A 15,210-nucleotide genomic window follows, 5' to 3' on the forward strand; every position below is an offset into this window, starting at 1 on the left:
GCGTGAATAATTCTATGGACTCTGGTTTATTCTTGCAGATAAATCAGTAATGGGGGCTGTAAGTGCACAGACAGACAACTTGAAAACAGTAATTAAAGAGGAATTATTTTTGATATAACTATTTTAGAGAATACAAAGTAATGGTGTCAAAATTCTGACTAAGTACACTCAGAAGAATAGGCTAATCTAATACTAAATAGGCTATCTAATTACTCTGCTACTGTCTACCCTTCATCACAAAGGGCCAGATTCTGCCTCTCATATTCATGTTGAGGTAGCATCTTACTCTGAGAAGCCCCACTGATTAAATTATATGACTCAGAATAAGGTCCGTATCAGCATTAGTAAGGGTTGCCGAATCTGACTGTAGTCTAGAACCAGGTAGTATTGTGTGGCAATAATCCAGTGGCATTTGGGTCACAATGTAGATTAATGTAGCTTCCAAATATGGACATAGGAAACAATACTATGAAATTATCATCTTTAACTTCACTGAAGCAAAATATGTGCAAGAATTTACAGTAGAAAATTCTGCAGTCTTGTGAACATCTTTTTTTGTTGTTTTTAAATGAAACCCAAACAGTAGGCGCTGACACATATTTTTTTTTGTGCTTAGTATTGAAACCTCAAATCCCTCATCTTACTTAGAGAACTTAGTGAAGGTTTGCAGCAAAACAACATAATTGGCTTGATTGTTCCCTTGCTTATACCTGTTTTAAATCAGTGTAAATCCAATGACTAAATGGAGATGCCATTGATTTATGCTTGCGTGTAGTAGAGGAGAATTGGGACCAGTCACCTTGAAGAAATAAGAAAACTTTTCCTTTTCTCTGATGATGCAAAAAACTGTGTGAAAGATCTTATAAAAGATGACTCTTTCTCCATTGCCTGTAGGCTTCTGAAGTTGTCTCTATTCCAGATGTTCAATATCTGTAGAGAATTTGATGGCTGTAATTTTGTGGCTTAAAAAATGAGTCAATTTGCCAACTCAAAGTTGAACATGGACCTCGGGGTCCAAGATGAAAAGTTAGACTGAACTTGCTAGGGTGAGAGCTTATTTTTCTTTAAAAATTAGTATTTTTGTATTTTTTATGAAACTCTCATCCAAAGAGGCATTTGTTTTACTTACTGTTACTTGCAAAACTAACATCAATGCCTGCAAGATTCTAAAAAGTGTGACGATTCAGACTATCTGTTCCTTTCTACTTGTCTTTACTGTTTCTCACCATCACAGTCCATCTTGTGAACATACAATACGATGCCATCAACAATATTCCAGAAGCCATCAGTCTGAATCTAGCATAGAGTAAAATCAACAAAAACATCCCCTGAATTTCACGTAGAACATTACTTTGGATTTCCTTGTGTTGGTGGCACCAGGCATGGCCCAGTGTTGACAGAGGGGTGGAAAATGACAGTGCCAACGAAGGCTCCCTGTATTAGGCCTCCGTGTCCATGTTTAGACTTTAATTAACTCCACAGGCTAGATGGAAAGAATGGAATGTGTGGCAACTAGTTATCAGTACCAGGAGGCAATTATACAGCCTGCTTGCACCTGGCTAAAGGGAGTGAAACAGAATGACTGGTCAAGAAAAGTTACTAACGAGATAATATGTTTTTTGCCAAGTATGATCTAACCTGTTTAGAGTAATTGCTACGTTATAATGTGCTTGATGTATGGGAACTAGAAGGGAGGGAAGAAGAGGGGGGGAAGGGGGAGCTGGGCATTGGGGGTAATAGACATGCTTAGCTAAAATCATGTATAAAGGAAGAGAGCTGCTTGTATGGGGTGTGCTTGATCTGAGACGTGTGTCTCCGAGCACGTGCGCTTTGAGATCTCAAATAAACTCTTTTTTGCTTCTCCACCCTGGTGTGTCTAATTGGAGCTAGGCACTCCGGGCAACGAACCACTGTTGCTGTCGCCTCAGGCCTTTTGTGCCGGCAACAGTTTTGGCGTCCCTGGGTGGGCTTGAGGCTAAATTTAGCCTTGCCCGGACCCCTCCTGGAGGTCGACGGATTGCGGTGACGACCGATGCCCAGCGCGCACCAGTGACTTCATCGGGGGCCTCGGCGGAGACGCGGTGTGGTCGACCCCGGAGGGCACTACGGTGCAACGCGCTCAGATAGTGGAGAAGCAGCTGCGGGCGACGGTGGGGAACCGGTCTCGTGGATAAGGTAGGAACAGTCCAGTGCTGTTAACCTTTTGTTTGCCTGTTAAGACCTGGGGACGCCCAGTGTCTTCCCATAGGTATGGGGCAGGGACAGAGTACAGGCAGGGTACGGTGTACACCCTTAGAATGCATTCTGGTGAATTGGAAAGTGTTTGAAAAAGATCCATTGACTAAAAGTAAACTGAAAAAATTCTGTACAGTAAACTGGCCTCAGTACCAGCTAGAGGGCCAGGAAAGGTGGCCACCGGACTATCCACAATGACTGCAAGATCTCTTTCTTGAGTGGTAACAGCTAATTTAGACCACTTCAACAGGGATGAATGGTGGGGTGAGAGAAATAGGTGCTATGCTCCTTATTTTCCTCTCTAGCAGCTCCATACAACAGAGTAGAATTTCATCTGCAACATCCATTAAGCAAGGAACAGTTTTCATTGACAAACTTCTTTTCCTTATAGAGGGAATTGTTGGGCAAAATCAGGTGACTGTGATACAGCATGGCCAGAGGGCAGCAGGAGAGTGTTAGCAGGGAGCCTTATTCCCTGCAAGGGGTGGAAGGTTTGCTATAAATTAACTAGAGCACCTGAAGCCAATTAGAGCACCTGAAGCCAATTAGAGTACCAGCAGTGAGTCACATGATATAAACCCCTGCTTCAGGTCAGACAGTGTAGGTTGTTGGAGCAGGAAGGTTTGTTTGGAGCAGAGAGCGGTTTAAAGGAGTTGAAGCAGAGAACAGTTTTGAAGAGAGACAAAAGGAAAGTTTGGAAGAGTGCTGCGGTGCGCTGAGAAGTTCAAAAACCCTAGGTAAGGGGCACCTGGCTTGTGTAGAAGGAAGGCAAGAAGCCCCTCCACAAGCTGAAGGGCAGGAGAGGGAAGTAACCCAGGGGAAGGAACCACCAGTACAAGTGGTTCACCATTAACCTCAGGGCCCCTGGGTTGGGACCTGGAGAAGAGGGCGGGGCCAGGTCCCTCCCTCTCCACTCCACTCCTCAAGGACACTAGTGGGGTAATTAAAAATACCGGTTCAGAGGCAAGCAATGGTGCCCTGAACCTTCCCCAATGAAGAGAAAGTGCGAGACCCAGCATAACAGTACCGGCAATTTGCCACATGACAGTCAATTCCTGTCCATGGACCTGGTCACCTGTGATCCACTCCTACTCTACTTGTGCTACATTGATGACATCTTAATCATCTGGACCCCTGGGAAGGAGGCCCTTGATGAATTCCACCAGGATTTCAACAATATCTACCCCACCATCAACCTCAGCCTGGACCCATGCACACAAGAGGTCCACTTCCTAGACTCTTCATCACTTAGCACTGGTCACATAAACACCATCCTATACCGGAAACCTACTGACTGCTATACTTACCTACATGCCTCCAGCATTCATCCAGACCACATCACATGATCCATTGTCTACAGCCAAGCTCTAAGATAAAACTGCATTTGCTCCGATCCCTCAGACAGAGACAAACACCTACAGGATCTCTATCAACTGTTCTTAAAACTACAATACTCACCTGGTGAAGTGAAGAAATAGATTGACGGAGATAGAAGGGTACCCAGAAGTCACCTAATAAAAGACAGGCCCAACAAAGAAAGTAACAGAACGCCACTAGCTGTCACCTACAGCCCCCAACTAAAACCTCTCCAGCGCATCGTCAAGGATCTACAACCTATCCTAAAGGATGATCCCTCACTCTCACAGACTTTGGGAGACAGGCCAGTCCTCACTTACAGACAGCCCCCCAACCTGAAGTAAATACTCACCAGCAACTACACACCACACAACAAAAACACCAACCCAGGAACCAAACCCTGCAACAAACACTGGTGCCAACTTTGTGCACATATCTATTCAAGGAACACCATCATAGGACCCAACCACATCAGCCACACCATCAGGAGCTCATTCACCTGCACATCTACAATGTGATATATGCCATCATGTGCCAGCAATGCCCCTCTGCTATGTACATTGGCCAAACCGGACAGTCTCTACGCAAAAGAATAAATAGACACAAATCTGACATCAGGAATTATAACATTCAAAAACCAGTAGGAGAACACTTCGATTTCCCTGGTCACTCAATAACAGACCTAAAAGTGGCAATTCTTCAACAAAAAAAAATTCAAAAACAGACTCCAACATGAAACCGCAGAACTGGAATTAATTTGCAAACTGGACACCATCAAATTTGGCCTGAATAAACAGGGGCGGCTCTAGCCATTTCGGCGTCCCAAGCATGGCGGCACGCCGCAGGGGGCACTCTGCCGGTCGCCGGTCCTGCGGCTCCAGTGGACCTCCCACAGACGTGCCTGCGGAGGGTCCGCTGGTCCCACGGCTCCGGTGGACCTCCCGCAGGCATGCCTGCGGATGCTTCACCGAAGCCACGGGACCAGCGGACCCTCCGCAGGCACGCCTGCGGGAGGTCCACCAGAGCCACCTGCCGCCCTCCCGGCGACCGGCAGAGTGCCCCCTGCGGCGTGCCACCCCAAGCACGCGCTTGGCGTGCTGGGGCCTGGAGCTGCCCCTGTGAATAATGACTGGGAGTGGTTGGGTCATTACAAAACCTAAACCTAATTTCCCCCATACAAATTTCCCCCTACTGTCACTGGCACCTTCTTGTCAGGTGTTTGAAATGGGCCACTCTTATTACCACTTTAAAAGTTATCTTTCCTCCCTTGGTATCCTGCTGTTAATTGAATTGTCTCATTAGACTGACCTCACACTTGGTAAGGCAACTCCCATCCTTTCATGTATTTATACCTGCTCCTGTATTTTCCACTTCAATCATCTGATGAAGTGGGTTCACGAAAGCGTATGCCCAAATAACTATGTTAGTCTCTAAGGTGCCACAAGGACTCCTTGTTGTTTTTGCTGATGCAGACTAACACGGCGACCACTCTGATTCCTGCTTTATACACTGCTGATAGAGATGGACCTTGGGAAATACCACAAACATAAGGGCTATCTCAGGCTGAAATTCAGCTGGGGTAATGGTCCTATGCCAACCCTGCTCCCATCTCAGTGCTTAATTTATTCCAGGGCTGAACCCCCACACCTCTAAGCTTGGCGCATCAGTTATGAAAATAAAAAAAATTGCTTGAGTCTCGGCATCTCTTTCATTACGAATTGAGCTCTGTCTCATCTCCTGGGAGGAGGTGATGTGGCAGGTTGCACTGTGCTTTCGGTATTTTCTACTTCCCTTGTTCATTAGGAAGCAGAACATAAAGTAGAGCAGCTGAGGTGGGTGTTAAAGCTGCCTTTGCACACCCACCTATGCTTTTGGAGTCAGCATAGGCATGGACTGAGAAGTGGGACTTTAATTTAGCTGTTTACCAAGTTACTAGATCGTTGAGTAGGGTAGATAACTGATGGACACCTGGAAGGCTGAAGGTCATTGTGGTTTTTTTTATGGAACCAAAAAATAACATACACTCTCCTACAACACTCATTTTAATCACAGTAATTGGAAGCCATTAGAATCAGTTATAACTAGCATGGTGGGATTACTTGTTCTAGTTTACCTGAATGTTCTATTTTATAAGGATAGTGGGCAAGAATCTGTGTTCTGTTAGCAGAGCAACACCATTAATTTCAGTGGAATTATTCTGGATTTACACACACAGTAGAGATCAGAACTTGACCTTGGTATCGTAACTGTGATGCCCTGAAAATAGGATGCTTAAATGGAAATCTTAATAGATCTCTAAATATTAATGCATGAGCAGATGCCACTATGAAGCAATTAAACTTAGATTTTAAAGCAGATCTTTATTTTTCTTTATAGCTTGCTTTATGGGCTTGGGAAAGCAGTGGTTTCTTTCTGAAGAAACACTTAGTCCTGTGTACTGATAGTCAAAAAGCACTTCAGTTTACAAAGTTTTAAACATCAAATACAGAAGCATTTCACAGAACCTACCTGTTCATTGTGAAGCCTGAATGAATGGTGAAAAATCATCTCATCTAGACTGCAAATCCACTGGTACCTAAAATGCATGGGAACTATAAGTCATCTGAATTATTATCTGACTGTATTAAATGATATTCAGGTTATCATTAGCTGATCTTGGATGTTGTATTAACCCTTAAAGTGGATTAATACACTACAATTAGTTATTAATTTAGTTTAACTTCTATACAGCATTTTCACCTTTCATCATAATGGGTGTGCTATTCTTTTTTCCAAAACAATATACAAGCTGGTTTAATTCCTAAAATTACTGATGTCTTGACCTACACAACATATTCTATAGGAGTGAATGTCTTGTCCTAGAGTCCTTTCAGTGAAAACCTGGATAAAAGAAGTAACTATTTAAAGGCTGATAAAATGGAGTCCCTAAAATTAGATAACAAGGCACACTGGAGAAATTTAAGTTCTCTCTTAACTTGTAACCATTAGTAATAGTTTATTTATTCAAGGTATTTCTTCTATAGGCAAACTGTCTAATCCTGGGAATACTGATCTTTGAAGAAGTCTAGAGTGCAGTACTTTCAAATGTAAGTGAAACACATATTAGATACATAGTGAATAACTGTTATACTGAACCATATTCTTGAGGTCTTACTGAAGTCTTCAGACAATCCCCTTTACAGTAATAAAACAAGTTATGGTAGGGAGCCAAAAAAGGTATTGTTTCAAGACTCCAAAATAAAGACCCATATCTTGGCACATGGGAATAAGATGAGAACTGGACTTAGTTCAGTATCTTAACACTATTGTAATATACACTTTTTAATGACTAAATCTCTTTTTCAAAGTACCTAATGCTACCTAGAATTTTTCCTGTTGTGAAGATTGGATTCCTCTGAATTAATTGCTGTTTCAGCTACAGTAGATCTTTAGAAAAATCTTGATTTAAAAATTGCCAGTGATGAAGAATGCTCAGCAATCCTTGGTAAATCATCCCAGAGGTTGACTGCCCTCACTGTAAAATTTTTGCACTTTCTTTCTAATCTGAATTTGTCTAGTTTCAACTTCCAAGCATTGTTATACCTTTGTCCGCTAGAACGAAGAACACATTATCAATTTTTTGTTCCCCATGTATGTACCTACAGACTGATCAAGTCACCGCTTAACCGTCTCTTTGTTAAGGTAAAAATGATTGAGTTCCTTGAGTCTTCCACTATAAAAGCATGTTTTGCTGTCCTTTAATCATTTTCATGGCTCTTGTCTGAACCCTTTCAATAATCCAAGAAGGCTGTTAATAAACTGGATACCAGAACTGGACACAGTATTCCAACAGTGGTTGCAACAGTGCCAATAAAGAGATAATATAATCTTCCTATTCCTACTCTCTATTCCCCTGTTAATACATCTAAGGATCACATTAGCTCTTTTGACCACAGCATCTCACTGGGAATTCATGCTCAGCTGATTACTAACCATGACCACCAGCTCCTTTTCAGAGTTGCTGCTTCCCTGTGTAGAGTCCCTCATCCTATAAGTATGACCTTCATTCTTTGTTCCTAGATTCATACATTCACATTTTTCCATATTGAAAGGTACATTGTTTGTGTCCTGCTTATAAAGTGATCTGGATAGCTCTTTTGACTGAAAATATAATCTTGTTTTGAGTGGAGTGGCTTCTCCACTTGCTTGCTTGTGTCTGTGTAAGTTACTTTTACAACTGTTACACCATTTTAACAGCATATTTCTATCTTTTTTTGCCTTCTCCTGTAAGAAAAGCAATAGAACATTTCTAATCAAAGTAGTAACAGTGCATAAAACATGTTGTTACTGACATAAAAGCTGTGGTCCTTCTTGTATTATATCAATCTATTCTTGTCTCCAGGTACATTTTTACATTTTCCAGTCATTTTACACTTCATTGCTGTAATTATGTCACCTTGTCCTAGTGAGATTAAACATCCCCCCATGAGTATAATCTCATTTTGCTGAAAGAGAAATGTGCATTCCATCTTTTCATTAATTATGTTGGAGCAGCTGGCGACTACTTATTTTTTATGTATTACTAGCCTATTGCATGAACTCTGCCTTTGTCATTTCTTCCTCTAATGTGAAAGGTCTAAGTGATTCATAAGCTAAATGGTGCTGGTAGCTTATCATAACAAAATCTAATTGCATGATGCTATTATTTTAAATGATGTTTTCACAACAAATTAGCATTAACTTCCTCTATTGCCCTTATTATATATATTTCTAGAAACAGAAAATTCAAATTGCATGCCTCTTTCCTAGGCAGACTGACACTGAAAATAAGCAGGCAAATTTTTTCTGATGCTTGACATGTTATAATAGAAATAATTCTCAGCCATCAGTAGTTCTAATAAATAGATATCTAGATGAAGTGCTAAGGAATGGCCTTGATAGAGTGTTAGGCCAACAAGATTATGTGTGTTTTAATACCATCAATATGCTGCCTATGGGTTTGGTATCACAATACTGAGCATGCAGGACTAACTTTTTGTAATATAACAACTGCCTTGATTTAATATAAATGGAATTTTAAAGATCAGGATAAGACTTTGAGATTATCATCCAGAATTCATGGAGGTAGGGTGAGGTCCCAGAGGTCTAGAAAAGAGCAAACATAGTACTCATGTTTAAAAAGTGTGCAGGGGGGGAAGAGGACTTAGGGACTTATAGGCTAACTAGTCTAACTTTGATACCTGGAAAGATACTGTGACATTCCCTACACTTGTTGCAGAGTGCAGGGTATATGCTGCAGTGAAAAGCAGGATGTGTCCACACTTACTATTTACACCTGGCAGTGAATAGCAGTGGGGAGCAGAAGTGATCTCTTGATTTTCAGTACGGCTTTTGACAGAGTCCCTGGTGACATTCTCATAAGCAAACTAGGGAAAGATGGTTTAGTTTAAATTACTATAAGGTGGGTGTACAGCTCATTGAAAAACCATACTCAAAGAGCAGTTATCAATAGTTCACTGCCAAACTTGGAGGAAATATCAAGTAGGGTCCTGCAGGGGTCTGTCCTGGGTCTGGTAGTAGTCAATATTTTCTCTAATGACTGGAATAATGATGTGGAGAGTGTTCTTATAAAATTTGCAGATGCCACTAATCTGGAAGGGGAGGGATTGCAAGCCCTTTGAAGATAGAATTATAAATTAAAAGAATCTTGATAAATTGGAGAATTGGTCTGAAATCAATAAGATGAAATTCATTAAGGATAAGAGCAAAAGTACTACACTTTGTGAGGAAAAATCAAATGCACAGCTACAACATGTAGAATAACTGGACTTTCAATATGAGATTGACCAAGATTCAAATCCATAACATTCAGGATTGTGGCTGAGTGCCTTAACTACTGAGCCACTGCACCTTGTTTGAGAAGAAAACGAGTGTGCCTCCAATCAAGGCTGTTCAAAAATTAATAAGACAACTAGTGTTTGTTTGGTTTTTTTCCTTTTTTGCTTTTGAATGTTGACTCTTTCAAGCATGCTTTGATCTGTGTTTTTCCACACTTCATATTGTTAATAGGACTTCTGAACTTCTTCCAAAAAGCAGAGTGGGCAAACTGACTTGCGTAAAAGAGCTGGCCTCATTTTTGCCAGAACTTTAACGCAAACACCCGTTTTTAGGGTGCATATGTTACTTCTTGAACTTCATCCATCTTCTATAAACTTATCATCATGAAGCTTCATATAGTGTAATGACTGGCTACATTCTACAGGGATCTTATTTGAGAAAGGAAATACAATTTGTTGAAAAATAAAACATATAGTCCAGCCAAAGTCTTCTGGATTTCTTTATTAGCTTGTCCCCACTCAAATCATATATGTGACTTTGCATCACTTGGGTCCTACTGCCAATGGACATGGTTTGTGTGTGTAAAAACACCATCAACACTGGTGAAAGTTGAAAAAGGATTAAGCCTTATGTTTGATTTTCAATGCACTATTGTAAAACAATTATCCTATCACTTACATTTTCTGTGGCATGGTAACATGACCGTGGAATATAGTAATAATTAGTTAGATCTTTTCTGATAAGCTGTAATTGCTGTATCACACAGCTTCTGCATTAGAATATAGAAAATAAAACAAATCTATTACATATATTTCAGAAAACCACTTTACTGTAATGAAACACTCTAGTTCTAACAAATGGTCACTCAAACTTACTATGTTGCTAAGTAGAATTCTGGATAAAAGCATTGACAAGATAATGGGTCTTATATCTTAAATGTTCACTTCTGTTGTTGTGGACACCTTTCCAACATTTATTTACACTGTGATGAATAGATTATTTTAGAATTATAGAAGACTGGTAATGTCTTAACATCTCTTACAAATATTTATGGTATGTTAAAACTATACTTTCTTATAGAAAGATGGAATATTTTCCTTTTATGTGATGAATATTCCATACAAATGAGTGGGTAACATTTTCGTAATGATAAATTTCTCATCAGAAACCTTCCACAAAACTTATCATGACAGGCTTCTCTAACTTTCAGAATATGGCAACAAGGTTTTTCAAATTGGTATTTTTTAAAAAAATCTTTGGAAATCTTCATGTGCCCTTTCTAGAAGGAAGGAAGGATGTGGTAGAATTGCTACAATTTTTACTTTCTGCTTCCTTTCATAGGAAGACATCTTTCACTGGCAACAATTCATTTTATTTGAATGACTCATTCATGACACTCCCCAATATAGTACCAGTGATGTTAAATATACCCTACATGTTCTACAGCAACTTCATTAAAAATCCCAATTTTTTCTGCTTAGCATCTTCATTATACATGTTAATGTGTTCTATGGAGACAGTTTTTTCAACATCAGGTAAAACAATTTCAGTATTCTAAGTAATACTTTCATCTATTATTTTGGATTTATATACAAAACAAACACACAAAAATCACCACCCTGCAGCATAATAGTACTCATAAAATAAAGTAAATTAATGTAGCTGACCAATAATCAAAGCAGCAAAAAATATTCCCCCTGAAAAACCTTTCCTGAAACTTCAGGACCATGCCTAGAAAGTAGTTTCTTTGGGCCAAATGTTGATGTCTTCACTCCACTTCTACTGAGGTGATCAACCAACGATTCCCACTGCTCTGTATATGGAGCCTTAACCTCTCATTCATATGTGGGGAGGGAGGGAAGGTAGGGACTGGGAAGAGAAGAAGGACTGATGAAGCTACATCCAAACCTGGAAAAGAGTACAATGAACAGTGTAGGAGAGGAGAAACAAATCCATAAGCCAAAAAACCAAACCAAAACAAAACCTACAAGAAACTTGTTCCTGTGCAGGGGTGCACCAACCACAATAAAAAGTGTCCTTCAAGAGGACTCTGCACCCCACCTCACTTTTTTAGCAGGGACTGGAGAAGGTATAAGTCTGTCAGGTGCCTGCCAGATGTCTCCATGCACTGTACAGATCCACTGGGTCAAAACTGCATATAATCGGAAGCTGGAAGCTCGTGGTAGCATGTAGTGAATCATAGAATATCAGGGTTGGAAGGGACCTCAGGAGGTCATCTAGTCCAACCCCTTGCTCAAAACAGGACCAAACCCAACTAAATCATCCCAGCCAGGGCTTTGTCAAGCCTGACCTTAAAAACCTCCAAGGAAGGAGATTCCACCACCTCCCTAGGTAACTCATTCAGGTGCTTCACCACTCTCCTAGTGAAAAAGGTTTTCATAATATCCAATCTAAACCTCCCCAACTGCAACTTGAGACCAATACTTCTTGTTCTGTCATCTGGTACCACTGAGAACAGTCTAGATCCAGGGCCGGCTCCAGGCACCAGCCCAGCAAGCAGGTGCTTGGGGCGGCCAAGGGGAAGGGGCGGCCTCAGAGGAAAGGACCTGCTGCAGAATTGCCGCCGAAGAAGAAAGCAGTGCAGTGGAACTGCCGCTGATCACGGCTTTTTTTTTCCCCTCCGCTTGGGGTGGCAAAAACCCTGGAGCCAGCCCGGCTAGATCCATCCTCTTTGGAACCCTCTTTCAGGTAGTTGAAAGCAGCTATCAAATCCACCCTCATTCTTCTCTTCTGCAGACTAAACAATCCCAGTTCCCTCAGCCTCTTCTCATAAGTCATGTGCTCCAGCCCCTAATAATTTTTGTTGCCCTCCGCATGACTCTCCAATTTTTCCAGATCATTCTTGTAGTGTGGGGCCCAAAACTGTACACAGTACTCCAGATAAGGCCTCACCAATGTTGAAAAGAGGAGAATGATCATGTCCCTTGATCTGCTGGCAATGCCCCCCCCCTACTTATAAAGCCCAAAAATTCTGTTAGCCTTCTTGGCAACAAGGGCCCATTTGACTCATATCCAGCTTCTCGTCCACTGTAATGCCTAGGTCCGTTTCTGCAGAACTGCTGCCTAGCCATTCGGTCCCTAGTCTGTAGCAGTGCATGGGATTCTTCCGTCCTAAGTGCAGGACTCTGCACTTGTCCTTGTAAAACCTCATCAGATTTCTTTTGGCCCAATCCTCTAATTTGTCTAGGTCTCTCTGTATCCTATCCCTACCCTCCAGCATATCTACCCAGTTTAGTGTCATCTGCAAACTTGCTGATGGTGTAGTCATACCATTCTCCAGATCATTAATGAAGATATTGAACAAAACCAGCCCCAGGACCGATCCTTGGGGCACTTCGCTTGATACTGGTTGCCAACTAGACATGGAGCCATTGATCACTACCCATTGATCCTGATGATATAGCTTTCTAGCCACCTTATAGTCCATTCATCCAGCCCATACTTCTTTAACTTGCTGGCAAGAATACTGTGGGAGACCATATCAAAATCTTTGCTAAAGTCAAGGAATAACTCATCCACTGCTTTCCCCTCATCCACAGACTCAGTTATCTTGTCATAGAAGGCAATTAGTCAGGCATGACTTGCCCTTGGTGAATCCATGCTGACGGTTCCTGATCACTTTCCTCTCCTCTAAGTACTTCAGAATTGATTCCTTGAGGACCTGCTCCATGATTTTTCCAGGGACTGAGGTGAGGCTGACTGGCCTGTGGTTCCCTGGATCCTCTGTCTTTCCTTTTTTAAAGATGGACACTACATTAGCCTTTTTCCAGTCATCTGGGACCTCCCCCGATCGCCATGAATTTTCAAAGATATTGGCCAATGGCTCTGCAATCACATCTGCCAACTCCTTTAGCACCCTCGGATGCAGTGCACCTGGCCCCATGGACTTGTCCAGCTTTTCTAAATAGTCCTGAACCACTTCTTTCTTCACAGAGGTCACCTCCTCCCCATGCTGTTCTGCCCAGTGCAGTAGTCTGGGAGCTGACCTTGTTCTTGAAGACAGAGGCAAAAAAAGCATTGAGTACATTAACTTTTTCCACATCCTCTGTCACTATGTTGTCTCCCTCATTCAGCAAGGGGCCCACACTTTCCTTGACTTTCTTCTTGTTGCTAACATACCTGAAGAAACCCTTCTTGTTACTCTTAACATCTCTTGCTAGCTGCAACTCCAAGTGTGATTTGACCTTCCTGATTTCACTCCTGCATGCCTGAGCAATATTTTTATACTCCTCCCCGGCCATTTGTCCAAGATTCTACTTCTTGTAAGCTTCTTTTTTGTGTTAAGCCAAGCTGGTCATCTGCCATATTTACTATTCTTTCTACACATTGGGATGATTTGTTCCTGCAACCTCAATAAGGATTCTTTAAAAGAAGCAGCATCCACTGCACCCCGTGCCCTTTATTAGCTTTGCAGCTCAGCTACTCTGAAGTCTAGTAAGAACTGATATTTCAATCTTTTCAGCTGCATGACACCTTTTAAGGAGCAAAATTCCTCTTTGAATTGTGTCCCTTTCCCTAGCATTAGGCTTTGTGTGAAATGTGGGCAAAAATAACTCTACCTGCACAATTACATCCTTCTCTTAAAATCTCAGCTGCTTCTTGTCCATCTTTTGACTCTCTTTAAACATAAGAATGGACATACTGGGTCAGACCAAAGGTCCATCTAACTCAGTATCCTGTCTTCCAATAGTGACAAATGCCAGGAGCTTCAGAGGGAATGAACAGGTAATTGTCAGGTCATCCACCTCCGGTCACCCATTCCCAGTTCTTTTTAAAACCCTGTTATAGTCTTGACCTTCACAACATCCTCTGGCAAAGAGTTCCACATGTTGACTGTGCATCGTGTGAACAAATACTTCCTTTTGTTTGTTTTAAACCTGCTGCCTTTTAATTTCATTTGGTGACCCCTAGTTCTTGTGTTATGAGAAGAAGTAAATAACACTTATTTACTTTTTCTAGTCCAGTCATGATTTTATAGACCTCTATCATATTCCCCCTTAGTTTTCTCTTTTCTAAGCTGAAAAGTCCCAGTCTTATTAATATCTCCTCATATGGGAGCTGTTCCATACCCCTAATAATTTTTGTTGCCCTTTCCTGTATCTTTTCCAATACCTCCTCTTCATATCTGCCTTTCTCTCTCTTACCAGCATCTTGCCCATTTCTTCCTTCATTTCAACCATGAGCATTTTCTCCTGTCATCCTAGTTTCTCAATGTCTCTTCTGGCCATCTCTCTACTTGCTCCTTCAACCTTCCTGATGCCTGACCTTCCTTATATCCCTTCTTTCTGCCTTATCCTTAACTCTCTGCACCTTCTTCAACTCTTCCCTCAAATGTGTTAGCATATCCTCGGGAGATGGTGGGAAAACTCGCTGACTGGGTGAAGTAGAATAAAACTTCCAACTGTTCAGTTGAAGACCCATTCTTCAGGGCTGGCTTTATTTTCAAACAAGAATGCTAAAACAAAAGTAAATATTCTCAAGAGCTGGGTAGCCAAGGCTTCCCCAAGTTCTGGCAGCTGGGAGAGGATAGGCAATGGCCATGTTGCCAATTCTTGTCAATTTATCACAAATCTCATGAGATGAGTGTGTGTATGGGAGGTAGTTTAGTTTGTTTGATTTAGTTTTAAACCACAGTTCCTGAGTTCAAGTGATTTAAAAAAAAATAATAAAGCCAAGATTAAGTGAAGAAAGTAAATTTTTATCCATCCTTGTTATGGTGAAAACATGAAAATCAAATTTTCCAATAGCAGAAGTCAAAAGACCCAAATGTTGTTGTGTTTT

This window comes from Mauremys reevesii, linkage group 1, assembly GCF_016161935.1.
Source record: "Mauremys reevesii isolate NIE-2019 linkage group 1, ASM1616193v1, whole genome shotgun sequence".
In the NCBI taxonomy this organism is placed as follows: Eukaryota; Metazoa; Chordata; order Testudines; family Geoemydidae; genus Mauremys; species Mauremys reevesii.